At 43.2% G+C, this 12,279-nt stretch overlaps 1 protein-coding gene across 2 annotated transcripts in view; it reads right to left on the bottom strand.

Annotated features, from left to right (window-relative positions):
- Nucleotides 1-12,279, bottom strand: part of lsamp (limbic system associated membrane protein) — a 1,014,422-nt gene that overhangs the window by 237,243 nt on the left and 764,900 nt on the right. The gene's annotated exons all lie outside the window — the stretch shown is intronic.

Raw genomic sequence — 12,279 nt, 5'->3', positions numbered from 1 at the left:
ATGGCACAGATCCACAACGGAAGGCAATGACTGTATCAAGCCAATAGTCAAATTAATACTGAGCGATTAGTGGTGAATTGTCAAGAGACATTCTCAATGAGGAAACTGACAAATTGAAGATTGTCTGTTATTAATGTTGAAATAAGACTGTGGCATCTCATTTGTTGCACACACACACACACACACACACACACACACACACACACACACACACACACACACACACACACACACACACAATACTGCCACAGATGATAAGGTTTTTGAACTACAGTTCTAGCTGTGACTTTCCTTTAAGTGACCTCTGGAATGCAGTCACCACAGCAACAGCCGCCATTATAGCATCCACATGAACAGAATAGCACCTGTCACCTCAAACCACCGCCATGAAGAGGGGGAAGTGGAGATTACAATTCTCCAGCGATAGAGCTCCACAGTGGAGATGTCATGATACTCATAAAACCTAGCTGTCAAACAGGGAAATAGTTCCAATCGTTTTCCCACCATTCATTTGTCCCATAGGGGACTTTAGAAACACTTCAAATAAAGGCTCTGTTTTGTGAAGGTTTACCCTGGCGTGACGTTTTGTTAACCATGTGAATATCTCTCAGACAAAGTGACTTTAATAAATATATTCAGCTCTATTTACTCTGTTTCTAAAATTCAATATACAGTGCCTTGCGAAAGTATTCGGCCCCCTTGAACTTTGTGACCTTTTGCCACATTTCAGGCTTCAAACATAAAGATATAAAACTGTATTTTTTTGTGAAGAATCAACAACAAGTGTGACACAATCATGAAGTGGAACATTTATTGGATATTTCAAACTTTTTTAACAAATCAAAAACGGAAAAATTGGCCGTGCAAAATTATTCAGCCCCCTTAAGTTAATACTTTGTAGCGCCACCTTTTGCTGCGATTACAGCTGTAAGTCGCTTGGGGTATGTCTCTATCAGTTTTGCACATCGAGAGACTGACATTTTTTCCCATTCCTCCTTGCAAAACAGTTCGAGCTCAGTGAAGTTGGATGGAGAGCATTTGTGAACAGCCGTTTTCAGTTCTTTCCACAGATTCTCGATTGGATTCAGGTCTGGACTTTGACTTGGCCATTCTAACACCTGGATATGTTTATTTTTGAACCATTCCATTGTAGATGTTGCTTTATGTTTTGGATCATTGTCTTGTTGGAAGACAAATCTCCGTCCCAGTCTCAGGTCTTTTGCAGACTACATCAGATTTTCTTCCAGAATGGTCCTGTATTTGGCTCCATCCATCTTCCCATCAATTTTAACCATCTTCCCTGTCCCTGCTGAAGAAAAGCAGGCCCAAACCATGATGCTGCCACCACCATGTTTGACAGTGGAGATGGTGTGTTCAGGGTGATGAGCTGTGTTGCTTTTACGCCAAACATAACGTTTTGCATTGTTGCCAAAAAGTTCAATTTTGGTTTCATCTGACCAGAGCACCTTCTTCCACATGTTTGGTGTGTCTCCCAGGTGGCTTGTGGCAAACTTTAAACAACACTTTTTATGGATATCTTTAAGAAATGGCTTTCTTCTTGCCACTCTTCCATAAAGGCCAGATTTGTGCAATATACGACTGATTGTTGTCCTATGGACAGAGTCTCCCACCTCAGCTGTAGATCTCTGCAGTTCATCCAGAGTGATCATGGGCCTCTTGGCTGCATCTCTGATCAGTCTTCTCCTTGTATGAGCTGAAAGTTTAGAGGGACGGCCAGGTCTTGGTAGATTTGCAGTGGTCTGATACTCCTTCCATTTCAATATTATCGCTTGCACAGTGCTCCTTGGGATGTTTAAAGCTTGGGAAATCTTTTTGTAACCAAATCCGGCTTTAAACTTCTTCACAACAGTATCTTGGACCTGCCTGGTGTGTTTCTTGTTCTCCATGATGCTCTCTGCGCTTTTAACGGACCTCTGAGACTATCACAGTGCAGGTGCATTTATACGGAGACTTGATTACACACAGGTGGATTGTATTTATCATCATTAGTCATTTAGGTCAACATTGGATCATTCAGAGATCCTCACTGAACTTCTGGAGAGAGTTTGCTGCACTGAAAGTAAAGGGGCTGAATAATTTTGCACGCCCAATTTTTCAGTTTTTGATTTGTTAAAAAAGTTTGAAATATCCAATAAATGTCGTTCCACTTCATGATTGTGTCCCACTTGTTGTTGATTCTTCACAAAAAAATACAGTTTTATATCTTTATGTTTGAAGCCTGAAATGTGGCAAAAGGTCGCAAAGTTCAAGGGGGCCGAATACTTTCGCAAGGCACTGTAAGTGGGAAAACTTGCACAATTGGTGGCTGACTAAATACTTTTTTGCCCCACTGTATCTGATATGGCCAGAAAGCTTAAACTCTTGTTAATCTAACTGCACTGTCCAATTTATAATAACTATTACAGTGAGACAATACCATGCTATTGTTTGAGGAGAGTGCACAATTATGAAATCGAAAATGTACTAATAAACCAATTAGGTACATTTGGGTAGTCTTGATGCAACATTTTGAACAGATATCCATTGGTTCATTAGACCAATCTAAATCTTTGCACATACACTGCTGCCATCTAGTGGCCAAAATCTAAATTGTGCCTGGTCTGGAATAATACATTATGGCCTTTCTCTTGCATTTCAAAGATGATGGTACAAAAAAAAAGTTTGAGGTATTTTGAGGTAGATACGTACATCAAATCAAAACATTATTTGCCACATGCGCCGAATACAAGAGTAGACTTTATAGTGAAATGCTTACTTACAAGCCCTTAACCAACAGTTCAAGAAGAAGAAAATATTTACCAAGTGGGCTGAAATAAAAATCAATAATAAAAAGTAACACAATAAGAATAACGAGGCTGTATACAGGGGGCACCGGTACCGAGTCAGTGTGCAGGGGTACAGTCTAGTTGAGGTAATCTGTACATGTAGGTGGGGGCGAAGTGACTATGCATAGGTAACAAACAAACTGTGAGTAGCAGCAGTGTACAAGAGGGGGATAGGGGGCAATGTAAATTGTCCGGTCGCGATTTTTATGAATTGTTCGGCAGTCTAATGGCTTGGGGGTAGAAGCTGTTGAGGAGCCTTTTTGTCCTAGACTTGGCGCCCCAGTACCGCTTGCTGTGTGGTAGCAGAGAAAACAGTCTATAACTTGGATAACTGGAGTCTCTGACAATTTTTTGGTCCTTCCTCTAACACCGCCTAGTATATAGGTCCTGGATGGCAGGAAACTTGGCCCCAGTGATGTACTGGGCTGTTCACACTACCCTCTGTAGTGCCTTACAGTCAGATGCCGAGCAGTTTCCATACTAGGTGGTGATGCAACCGGTCAGGATGCTCTCTATGGTGCAGCTGTAGAACCTTTTGAGGATCTGGGAGCCCATGCCAAATCTTTTCAGTCTCCTGAGGGGTAAGGTTTTGTCGTGCCCTCTTCACGACCCGCCTTTTCCTGTAGTCCACGATCAGCTCCTTCGTCCTGGTCACATAGAGGGAGAGGTTGTTGTCCTGGCACCACATTGCCAGTTCTCTGACCTCCTCCCTATAGGCCGTCTCATCATTGTCGGTGATCAGGCCTACCACTGTTTTGTTGTCAGCAAACTTAATGATGGTGTTGGAGTCGTGTTTGGCCACGCAGTCTTGGGTGAACAGGGAATACAGGAGGGGACTAAGTACACACCCCTGAAATGGCCCCAGTGTTAAGGATCAGCGTGGCAGACGTATTGTTACCTACTCTTACCACCTGGGGGTGGCCCGTCAGGAAGTTCAGGATCTAGTTGCAGAGGGAGGTGTTTAGTCCCAGAGTCCTTAGCTTAGTGATGAGCTTCGTGTGCACTATGGTGTTGAATGCTGTGCGGTGTGGTAGGATTCAATCTTAATCCTGTATTGACGCTTTGCTTGTTTGATGGTTCGTTTGAGGGCATAGCGGGATTTATAATAACCGTCCGGATTAGTCTCCCGCTCCTTGAAAGCGGCAGCTCTAGCCTAGCTCAATGCGGATGTTGCCTGTAATCCACGGTTTCTGGTTGGGATATGTACGTGCAGTCACTGTGGGGACGACGTCGTCGATGCACTTATTGATGAAGCCAATGACTGAGGTGGTGTTTTCCTCAATGCCATTGGATGAATCCCGGAACATATTCCAGTCTGTGCTAGCAAAACAGTCCTGTAGTGTAGCATCCGCGTCATCTGACCAGTTTCGCATTGAGCGAGTCACTAGTACTTCTTGCTTTAGTTTTTGCTTGTAAGCAGGAATCAGGAGGATATAATTGAGGTCAGATTTGCCAAATGGAAGGTGGGGGAGAGCTTTGTATGCATCTCTGTGTGCTCTAGGATTTTTTCCCCCCTGGTTGCACATGTGACATGCTGGTAAACATTTGGTAAATCTGACTTAAGTTTGCCTGCATTCAATTCCCCAGCCACTAAACGCATCGCTTCTGGGTGAGCATTTTCTTCTTTGGTTATGGTCTTAGAGTTAGAGATGGTTGAGAGCTGTCTTAGTGCCAGCTTTGCTTTGTGGTGGTAAATAGACGGCTACGAATAATACAGATGAGAACTCTCTTGGTAGATAGTGTGGGCGACAACTTATCATAAGGTACTCTACCTCAGGCGAGCAATACCTTGAGACTTCTTTAATATTAGATATTGTGCACTAGCTGTTGTTGACAAAAAGACACACACCTACATGAAGGCAGGGTAAGTGACTAGGCATCAGGATAGATAATAAGAGTAAAATAAAGAACAGAGTAGCAGCAGCAAATGATGAGTGTTAAAATGTGTGTGTGTAATTTTTTAATATGTGTGTTTGTGTTGTATCGGTGTGTGTGCATATGTACTGTATGTGAATATGTGTGTGAATATATATATATTTTTTTCCTCTGACACCGCCTGATATAAAGGTACAAACGGAAGTTACAAACTCTGCCTCCCTGCCGGGCCCGGAGAGCAAGTCAAGTGCACTATATGCCTACCGCTGGCCAATCGGATGGCTCAGATTACAGTGTCTGCAGTAACGTAGCAGACATAAAAGAAAGCTACAGCAAAGTTTATACTGTTAGATTTCAAAACGCTATGACTAGAGAGAGACTGTCAGTGAATACAGCAAAGAGCTGCTGTTTTTATGAGTGAGTTTAAGTTCTTACTCAGCACTGTCAACACTTTGTATTCAACACTTTTAGAAGCAATAAAATGCGCGTTCTTCCTATTTCCACTCTACACTACAACAAGACCTGCAGCAGTAATGAATTAGTCTGAACGTTTATCTACAGGCTTGTGTTGTTGGGTCTTTTTTAATATCGAGGAATATTTCACTTTCTCTGTTCATAGGAGTAACAACATGAATTTGTGCATGAGGCAGAAATAATTCGGTGAGACTCAAGTTTCGCCATGGGCTGGAAGATTGTGTCTCTTTTTGTTCAGTGTCAGTGGAGGAAAGAGAGAGTGGAGGGATGTTGAGGCGGACCCTCAGTCTGCGGCTCTCCCCCTCCGCTGAGACTGACCATCAGAGGCAGGCACCATCAGCCCAATAAAAGAAAAAGCAGATCATTTAAATGTATGCTCACTCAGCTGTGCTTCACAAGTAATACCACAACTGATCTATTACCGTTGTGATCATATAGGAAAGATCATTTTAAAAAATGGCCCAAACAACAAAGTATTGGCTGGGCAATTCAAGCAAAGACAATATGCGGTGATAATGTATTGGGCCTATAGCTTACTGCACAAACCTCATTGCTACAGTACTGTTTTTAATTGATTAATGTTGCATACAAGCCCTTGCATAGGCTAACGTTTTTTTAAGTAATGAAAAAATAAATCTGAGCGGTAGATCTCAAATTGCATTTTGACTCAGAAAGGTTTGGTGACCACTGTTATACAGTTTTCCCTGTTAACACTATCAACGTTTCCCTTTACTGTAGCAAATTTGATCAAATCAACAAAATATTAGCCACTTTCAATGTAACATAACAAAACAAAACAAACAATGCAAGAGATTTTGCTATAGGCAGAATGCATCGGAATGGGATTCTATTGCAATGACATGCACGACTCAGCCCGTACTCTACACAGACTGGTGCGGCATAAAAAAATCAGAGCAGCATGTAGCCACGTGTGCACATTTAGTTAACATCCTATACTAGTAGTGAGTTATTAGCATGGCAGTGTCAGATTCTCTCAAGCTCTGTCAGGTTGGATGGGGAGCGTTGCTGCACAGCTATTTACAAGTCTCTCCAGAGATGTTGGATCAGGTTTAAGTCCGGGCTCTGACTGGGCCACTCAAGGACATTCTGAGACATTCGTGTGGAACTGAAAGCGCGAACCACTGCTTTTAATCAGGGCAAGGTGTCTGGTAACATGACCGAATACAAACAGTGCAGCTATTCCCTCCGCAAGGCTATCAAACAAGCTAAGCGTCAGTACAGAGACAAAGTAGAATCTCAATTCAACGGCTCAGACACAAGAGGCATGTGGCAGGGTCTACAGTCAATCACGGACTACAGGAAGAAATCCAGCCCAGTCACGGACCAGGATGTCTTGCTCCCAGGCAGACTAAATAACTTTTTTGCCCGCTTTGAGGACAATACAGTGCCACTGACACGGCCTGCAACGAAAACATGCGGTCTCTCCTTCACTGCAGCCGAGGTGAGTAAAACATTTAAACGTGTTAACCCTCGCAAGGTTGCAGGCCCAGACGGCATCCCCAGCCGCGCCCTCAGAGCATGCGCAGACCAGCTGGCCGGTGTGTTTACGGACATATTCAATCAATTTCTATACCAGTCTGCTGTTCCCACATGCTTCAAGAGGGCCACCATTGTTCCTGTTCCCAAGAAAGCTAAGGTAACTGAGCTAAACGACTACCGCCCCGTAGCACTCACATCCGTCATCATGAAGTGCTTTGAGGGACTAGTCAAGGACCATATCACCTCCACCCTACCTGACACCCTAGACCCACTCCAATTTGCTTACCGCCCAAATAGGTCCACAGACGATGCAATCTCAACCACACTGCACACTGCCCTAACCCATCTGGACAAGAGGAATACCTATGTGAGAATGCTGTTCATCGACTACAGCTCGGCATTCAACACCATAGTACCCTCCAAGCTCGTCATCAAGACCCTGGGTCTCGACCCCGCCCTGTGCAACTGGGTACTGGACTTCCTGACGGGCCGCCCCCAGGTGGTGAGGGTAACATCTCCTCCCCGCTGATCCTCAACACTGGGGCCCCACAAGGGTGCGTTCTGAGCCCTCTCCTGTACTCCCTGTTCACCCACGACTGCGTGGCCACGCACGCCTCCAACTCAATCATCAAGTTTGCGGACGACACAACAGTGGTAGGCTTGATTACCAACAACGACGAGACGGCCTACAGGGAGGAGGTGAGGGCCCTCGGAGTGTGGTGTCAGGAAAATAACCTCACACTCAACGTCAACAAAACTAAGGAGATGATTGTGGACTTCAGGAAACAGCAGATGGAACACCCCCCTATCCACATCGATGGAACAGTAGTGGAGAGGGTAGCAAGTTTTAAGTTCCTCGGCATACACATCACAGACAAACTGAATTGGTCCACTCACACAGACAGCATCGTGAAGAAGGCGCAGCAGCGCCTCTTCAACCTCAGGAGGCTGAAGAAATTTGGCTTGTCACCAAAAGCACTCACAAACTTCTACAGATGCACAATCGAGAGCATCCTGTCGGGCTGTATCACCGCCTGGTACGGCAACTGCTCCGCCCTCAACCGTAAGGCTCTTCAGAGGGTAGTGAGGTCTGCACAACGCATCACCGGGGGCAAACTACCTGCCCTCCAGGACACCTACACCACCCGATGTTACAGGAAGGCCATAAAGATCATCAAGGACATCAACCACCCGAGCCACTGCCTGTTCACCCCGCTATCATCCAGAAGGCGAGGTCAGTACAGGTGCATCAAAGCTGGGACCGAGAGACTGAAAAACAGCTTCTATCTCAAGGCCATCAGACTGTTAAACAGCCACCACTAACATTGAGTGGCTGCTGCCAACACACTGACAATGACACTGACTCAACTCCAGCCACTTTAATAATGGGAATTGATAGGAAATGATGTAAATATATCACTAGCCACTTTAAACAATGCTACCTTATATAATGTTACTTACCCTACATTATTCATCTCATATGCATACGTATATACTGTACTCTATATCATCGACTGCATCCTTATGTAATACATGTATCACTAGCCACTTTAACTATGCCACTTTGTTTACATACTCATCTCATATGTATATACTGTACTCGATATCATCTACTGTATCTTGCCTATGCTGCTCTGTACCATCACTCATTCATATATCCTTATGTACATATTCTTTATCCCCTTACACTGTGTATAAGACAGTAGTTTTGGAATTGTTAGTTAGATTACTTGTTGGTTATTACTGCATTGTCGGAACTAGAAGCACAAGCATTTCGCTACACTCGCATTAACATCTGCTAACCATGTGTATGTGACAAATAACATTTGATTTGATTTGAGACTTGTCCCAAAGCCACTCCTGCATTATATTGGCTGTGTGCTTAGGGTCGTTGTCCTGTTGGAAGGTGAACCTTCACCCCAGTCTGAGGTCCTGAGAGCTCTGGAGCAGGTTTTCTTTAAGGATCTCTCTGTACTTTGCTATGTTAATCTTTGCCTCAACCCTGACTTGTCTCCCAGTCCCTGCGGCTGAAAAACATCCCCACTGCATAATTCTGCTACCACCATGCTTCACCGTAGGGATGGTGCCAGGCTAACTCCAGATGTGACACTTGGCATTCAGGCCAAAGAGTTCAATATTGGTTTCATCAGACCAGACCATCTTGTTTGTCATGATTTTAGAGTTTTTAGGTGTTGTTTGGCAAAACTCCAAGGTGGTGGTCATGTGCCTTTTACTGAAGAGTGGATTCCGTCTGGCCACTCTAACATAAAGGCCTGATTGGTGGAGTGATGCAGAGATGGTTGTCCTTCTGGAAGGTTGTCCCATCTCCTCAGAGGAGCTCTGTCAGAGTGACCATTGGGTTCATGGTCACCTCCCTCCCCCGATTGCTCAGTTTGGTATGGCGGCCAGCTCTAGGAAAAGTCTTAGTGGTTCCAAACTTCTTTCATTTAAGAATGATGGCCACTGTGTTCTTGGGGACCCCCAATGCTGCAGAAATGTTCTGGTACTCTTTCCCAAATCTGTGTCTCAACACAATCCTGTCTCGGAGCTCTACAGACAATTCTTTCAACCTAATGGCTTGGTTTTTGCTCTGACATGTACTGTCAACTGTGGGCCCTTATATAGACAGTTGTGTGCCTTTTCAAATCATGTCCAGTGAATTGAATATACCACAAGTGGACTCCAATCAAGTTGTAGAAACATCTCAAGGATGATCAATCGAAACAGGATGCACCGGAGCTCAATTTCGAGTCTCATAGCAAAGGGTCTGAAAACGTATGTAAATAAGGTCTTTCTGTTTAAAATGTTATATACATTTACAAAAAGGTCTAAAAACATGTTCTCACTTTGTATTTATGGGCTATTGTGTGTAGATTGCTGAGTATTTTTTTCTTCTCAATTGAATCAATTTTAGAATAAGGCTGTAACATAACAAAATGTGGAAAAAGTCAAGGGATCTGAATTCTTTCCGAAGGGGTTGTAACAATTCCTTCAACGTACATGCCTATATAATTATCACATAAATACATTGTGTACGCTTCACTTGACATAAAGTGGGACTCCAAAGTTGTATTGCCAAAGTCTTTTCTATTCTGGAGAGTAAAACGGAATGCCAGTGGTTATACACGGTTTAAAATGATGCCCACATGCACACTCCAGTTTATAGTCCAAAAAGTTAAATACGCATCAACAATGTCTTTCTCCACTGCAAATTCTCTGAATACATATCTGTAGGCGGTAGTTCTGGTCCTGAATTGACATTCTCAATGTACTGCTCAGCAAAGGCAGTCTAAGGCACTGCATCTCAGTGCTAGAGTCGTCACTACAGACCCTGGTTCAATTCCAGGCTATATGACAACCGGTCGTGATTGGGAGTCCCATAGGGCAGTGCACAATTGGCCCAGGTTTGGCCGGGGTATGACGTAGCCAACGCTTTAGCCAACATGGGGCGGCAGGTAGCCTAGTGGTTAGAGTGTTGGGCCAGTAACCGAAAGGTTGCTACATCGAGTCCCCGAACTGACAAGGTCTGTCATTCTGCCCCTGAACAAGGCAGTTAACCCACTGTTCCTAGGCCATAAATACAAATTTGTTCTTAACTGACTTGCCTAGTTAAATAAAAAAATAAAAAAAGTGTAATTAACTCAGAAGTGAATGCTTGGTGTAAAAACTAAAGGCTATATAAATTCTTATTATCAGGTGATTTAATGTTAATTTCCTCCATTATAAACGGTCATCTGACTCCATCTGCTCCACTCCAGTGTTTATCAGTGGTGGAGACGTGGAACAGTATAATGGATCAGACAGGCGTGGGTACATTACTACACCCAAGGTACGAAGTTACTGCCAACAAATCTGCCTAGCTACACAGCTATGTATGTCGAAGTAAACATCCCACCAAACCATCCATATTGACACAAACATACACCAACAGAAAATACAAAAAAAGGCATTAAATTACTCAGAGCATGTTTCAGGAGACCTTGATATTTCCTATGAATCCCTGAGATCTTGGTATAATCTTGTACAGTTAGACTGCTCACCAGGAAGGTTATATTGATATCCCATACCTGTCTTAAAATTAACACTAAAACAGAATTCTGCGTGACCTTAATCATGCTGAACTCAATAGAATTACCATGTATTGAATAATCCCAACAAAAACACAAGAATACACACATCATTTAATTTACCTATTTTCCAAATACCTTTTTGACCGTTAGTATTAGTCTCCTTGAATTCTAAACAGGGCTGTTAGAAAAATGTCAAAACACTTCAAAGTTGTGTTTCAATGTAAGCTTTCTGAGAGATTGCTTCACAGGGGTGAGCTTGCAGACTTCCTTAACAGTAGTTTTCTCCTGCAAACGGACACAAAAAAAATCATCTTTCCTGCTTTGATGTCTGGCGCTAATCACATTTTAGCTGTCATGGCCAAAAACATTCAGTACTTAGCTTAGGAGGGTAAATCTTAGTCATACTCTAGATACCCTGTGCATGCACACTGGCTCTACTAAAGGATTAGAACTGAGTACAGTGTAAATTACAAACAAGGTAACCAATACTTAGCCAGTACTCTGATTCAAATATTTGTCCATTAACTTGAATAATTTAAATTCCAGTGCAGTGAACATTCTTTGTATGGTTTTGTACAACAACTGATATAACTATTGCGTTTAATGTTATTTTTACAGGGACATTGCACATGAATCAATGTTTCATTAAAAGTGCCGGTTATAGCCAGCCGACTAATTTTCAATCGCAGTCCCTGGGCAGGTTATTAAAAACAATTACAATAACAATACAGACTAACAATGAGCAGTGAGCACATGCAGAGCAACATAGGACAAGCAGCCCGTATCACGCCGACAGACAGGCAGAACAATAGCACAAAAAGCAACAAAACAAAATACATAACAGCAACAAAGTTTCCACACCTTCCAGAGAGACCAGAATGAAAAGCAGCAATACAAGTCAGGTTGTCCTTTAGCTGTCTCTTAATGTCTTTTGGGAAGATGTGGTGCAGTTGTGTGTGTCTGATGACAGGGTGTTCCAGACATGGTAAGATTTCACAGAGAAAGCATTGACTAAAGATTGACTAAAGTTGCTTTTTCCTTAAGGGAACTATACAGTCACCTCTCTTGGCAGACCTTGTGGATCTGCTGCCATGGGTTTGGGTTTTCTGTTTAACAACAGTACTAAGTGGAGGAGGAGCCAGGCCATTTAGGATCTTGAATACAAGACATGCGTTGGTGTATTTTCCCAACTCAGGAGCTCGTGCTTTCTGAGGATGTAACAGTGAGGATGGCTATTGGGCTTTCTATCAAGCACTTTGAGAGCCCGTTTGTAAACAGACTGAATGGATTTTAATGTTGTTCAGCAAGCTGGGGCCCAACTAGTCAAGCAGTATGTTATGTGGGGGAGTATCATAGTATTGAAGTACAGGTTTGCTACCTCTGTAGTCAAACAGCTTGGTTGGATTTGGTTATTTGAGTTAACTTTTTCACCCGCTTTTTTAAAGAGAGGTTGGAATAAAGTATGATGCCAAGGTACTTAAAATCAGATACCACCTGGAGCCTCTCCCTTGACA

The sequence above is a fragment of the Oncorhynchus mykiss genome, chromosome 24 (genome assembly GCF_057628025.1).
Source record: "Oncorhynchus mykiss isolate SJ-2025 chromosome 24, ASM5762802v1, whole genome shotgun sequence".
NCBI lineage: Eukaryota > Metazoa > Chordata > Actinopteri > Salmoniformes > Salmonidae > Oncorhynchus > Oncorhynchus mykiss.
The sequence above is the reverse complement of the archived record's forward strand: the minus strand, read 5'-3'. Positions and strand labels throughout refer to the sequence as shown.